We start from the raw sequence: 3,526 nt of genomic DNA, 5'->3' as shown, positions 1-3,526 counted from the left end.
CCCGAGACCCCCGACTCGCTTCGACGCTCGGCCCTGGGCACCTCAGAGACGTTTCCATCCCACCGGCCAAGAGAAGTTTTTTTTTTTTTGCCGCTTTATTTTCAAACAGACCTCGGCAGCAGTTCCCCTGGGCGGGGCGACCTCAGCCGCGAGGAATTGCTCTTTTCCAGATGAAGATTAATTTCTGTGTTTGTTTGTTTGCTCTGGCAGTTTAGCTGAGTGTGCGTTTCCACCTCCAGAACCCTCACACTGTGTATAAAAATGGATAAAATATATATATATATAATATATATTCTTGTGAATGTTGGTGAAAAAGAGAAAAATATATAAAGTTTCCGTCAGTTTTATGTTATTTTTTATCTATATGAATGAAAGGAAGAAATGGAAACCATTTTTTTCCATTTACCACCTTCCACACACACCTACCTGTAGATACCGACAGGTTTTATGGAAATGTTTGACTTTTTAGAGTTAGGAACATGCTTCTGTTCTCATTGAATGTTCTGTCTTGTAAGATTGTAATTTCTATTTTTTTAAAGAAAAGAAAATAACTAAATAAAATTTCCTCTTTCGGACCAGTCAGCTAGGAAGGGAGGGCAGGGGAGGGCGAAATGTTTATTTAAGGACAAAAGCGTTGTCTGAATTTTTCATGACGTTAAATAAAAAGTAATATAATGTATGGACGAAAACCTTTTTATTGAGGTGTATTCTATAGGAATAGAAATGTATATTGCGCAAAATTTACAGGGAGAAAAATAAAGTCTGTTTTACGAGGTAAAAAAAATAATAATAATGTTGGAAATAGTGACTGTGAATGCAAATGTTAGCAAAGGGTGAGACTGGAGGCAAAGTCCTCAAAGTCATGGAAAAGCCTTTCATTGTTTCAGGGGGCTCAGGACAAGAAGCCCCGATCCAGCGTGGGATTTGGACACAAAGCTCGATTTTTTGGTGTTGTAAAGTAATATGGGGTCACTGGAAGCTGGGCACACGCTGGGATGGATCCCGAGATTTGGGAAAGGGCTGCATCTGGGAAAGCGCTGCTCAAACGCCACCAAGCTGAGGTCGGTGACTGCACTGGGCAGTACTGGGGACACGTTTCAGGGCAGGGGGTGCGTGGATTTTTTTTCAAACAGTACCCAGTCCTAGGAGGGAAGGAAGGAAGATCCATGCCCTGGATACACGGACTTGGCTGCAAGGACTCCTCTCCGTCAGGCTGCAGAGGGTTCAAAGGTAGCACTGGGTATCAGCGTGCAAATCTCATCCTCATTTCCTCTTTCCGCTTCCCCTGAACAATCTCACCTGGGTGCAGGCTCCCTGTGCAAATCCAGAGCAGTTGCGTCCCCTGGCAGCAGCAGTTGAATTGTCTGGGAGCTGTGGGGCAGAGGAAAATAATGAAAATGGAATCCTTGTACCAGCAGGGTCAGTAAATCCCAGGGTCTCGCCTCGGCTCCCCAGCCGCTACCGCTCTGCCATTCCCAGGAGGCAGCATGCGTCCTTCACGGTTCCCACCCGCGGAGTTTATATATTGCAGGATAAAACCTGGCTGCTAACGAGAGCCAGGAGCATGGCATGGCTCACGGAGGCATGGGGAAGGGCTACCATCCCGTTCGGAGAGGGAGGGAGCGGAGCTGGGGGGGCCAGGACCGCGGGGAACTGCTGGGTCCAGGGACCAGCAGAGCTGCGGCAGCGATGCGGGTGCAGCAGCCTCGCCAAATTGTCGCACACCGGCGCTTTTATTTGGTTTTCATTTTTTAAAAGATGTCTTTTTCCACAAAAATTGTCCACAAAAAGCATGGGAAATCTGTTAACAAATTCCTTGCAGAGAGCTACTCTTCAAACAAAGCGTGTTTATGAAAAATGGCCTTTCAGTTCCAGGGGCGATGGTGGGAAGTGCCGAGAGGAAGGCGAACGTCTGCAGCCCGTGGGAGCCAACGCAGGACGGGCTCAAGGCCCCGACACCTTCAGCAAGAGGCGGCAGGACAGGACCGCCCGAGCGTGTCTGTCCCACGGGGACGCCTGGTGTCCCTGTCCCTGGGCTCTGCCACCCCACTGCCCATCCCGCCTTCCCCAGTAAGTGCTCCCTTGCTCTTACTGGTGGCTCAACATCTCCAGTAGGACCGGATTTACTGGGGCGGAGTGACCTCTACTGGTTTATAGCTAAAATATTCCCTGCATGCCTGTGATGCTTCTAGATTGATGGAGGCAGGAGGCTTGACCCTCCCCTCCCAAAAAACCCATTTGCCCAGCTGGCAAATACTGCAGGCAGTGGCACTTTGGGGAGCAACCCCCAGCAAAGCCGGGCAGCCCGCCTAGAGCAAGGGCCAAACGCAATGAGCCCCAAGACCTTTATTTTAGGGAAACTTTGCAGAGTAGGGGTGAAAACCTCAGCATTTGCTCAGTGAAGTGTTAGAGGGATAAGCCTGAATCACGCAGCCTGGAGCTGGGAGCGCTGCGTTTACAGAAACCACAGCCCCAGGGCTTGTAAATGGTTTCAAAGTAGAGCACGGCCAACTTCACGGCATTTAGATAGAGCTGGTGCCTCGGAGATGGTACCTACGGTAAGGAGCCGCATGCGGTGTGAACAGGGAGTTAAGGAGCTACAGAACCAAAGTGTACAAATGCAGAGTGTATAAATCCAGCCGTCAACGTGGCTGGGTAGGGGCTTCCCAGCACACCGCTTTCAGGAAGATTTCAGAGTAATTGGGCTGTTCAGCCCTCGCCACCCTGTTTCGCTGAACTGCATTGGGGCGTAAATCCGGTGTTAGTTAGCGGCGTCCCTGATAGTTAGCGGTGTCCCTGCTCCCTGCAGGGGGGTTGGACTGGGTGACCTCTAGGGGTCCCTTCCGACCCAAAACATTCTATGATTCTATGACTCTAAGTGACCCAGGCACTGGGCACCAGCTCCGTCGCTGCTGCTGCTGATTTACCTGACTTATTCAGAAGCGAAATCAGCATCTAACGACAGACGTTACACACAGCAGGCTCCTCTCCGAATCCAGCCGTCACCTATCAACCGTCCTAACCCAGCACCCACAACGCGCGGAGGGGCTGACGGCTGGGTGCCCTGACGCCGTTTGGAGACGGAGCCCGCGGGTGCCTCGGAAGCAGCTCAGGCGCTGTCATTTTTCTCTATCCTCTCCCAAAGCTTGCAGTGCTCCTGAGCTAACTATGGGCAAAGAATTCTCAAGTGGAAAACTCTTTAAAGGAATCCTTGCAGCAAATATTTACTACATTGTATTATTTGAATTATAGGAACAAAAGGCCCTGCACGGGTGTCCTGGTTTCGGCTGGGATAGAGTTAATTTTCTTCCTAGTAGCTAGCATGGTGCTGTGGTTTGGATTTAGTACCAGAAGAATGTTGATAACACACTGCTGGTTTTAGTTGTTGCCAAGCAGTGCTCAGACTACTCAAGGACTTTTTGAGCTTCTTCTGCTCGGCCAGGGGCATAACAAGCTGGGAGTACAGCACAGCCAGGACAGCTGACCCCAACTGACCAAAGAGCTATTCCAGACTATATAATGTCAT

Source organism: Egretta garzetta, unplaced genomic scaffold (genome assembly GCF_000687185.1).
Source record: "Egretta garzetta isolate BGI_Z169 unplaced genomic scaffold, ASM68718v1 scaffold418, whole genome shotgun sequence".
NCBI classification, from domain to species: Eukaryota; Metazoa; Chordata; class Aves; order Pelecaniformes; family Ardeidae; genus Egretta; species Egretta garzetta.
This window is presented reverse-complemented; position numbering follows the sequence as displayed.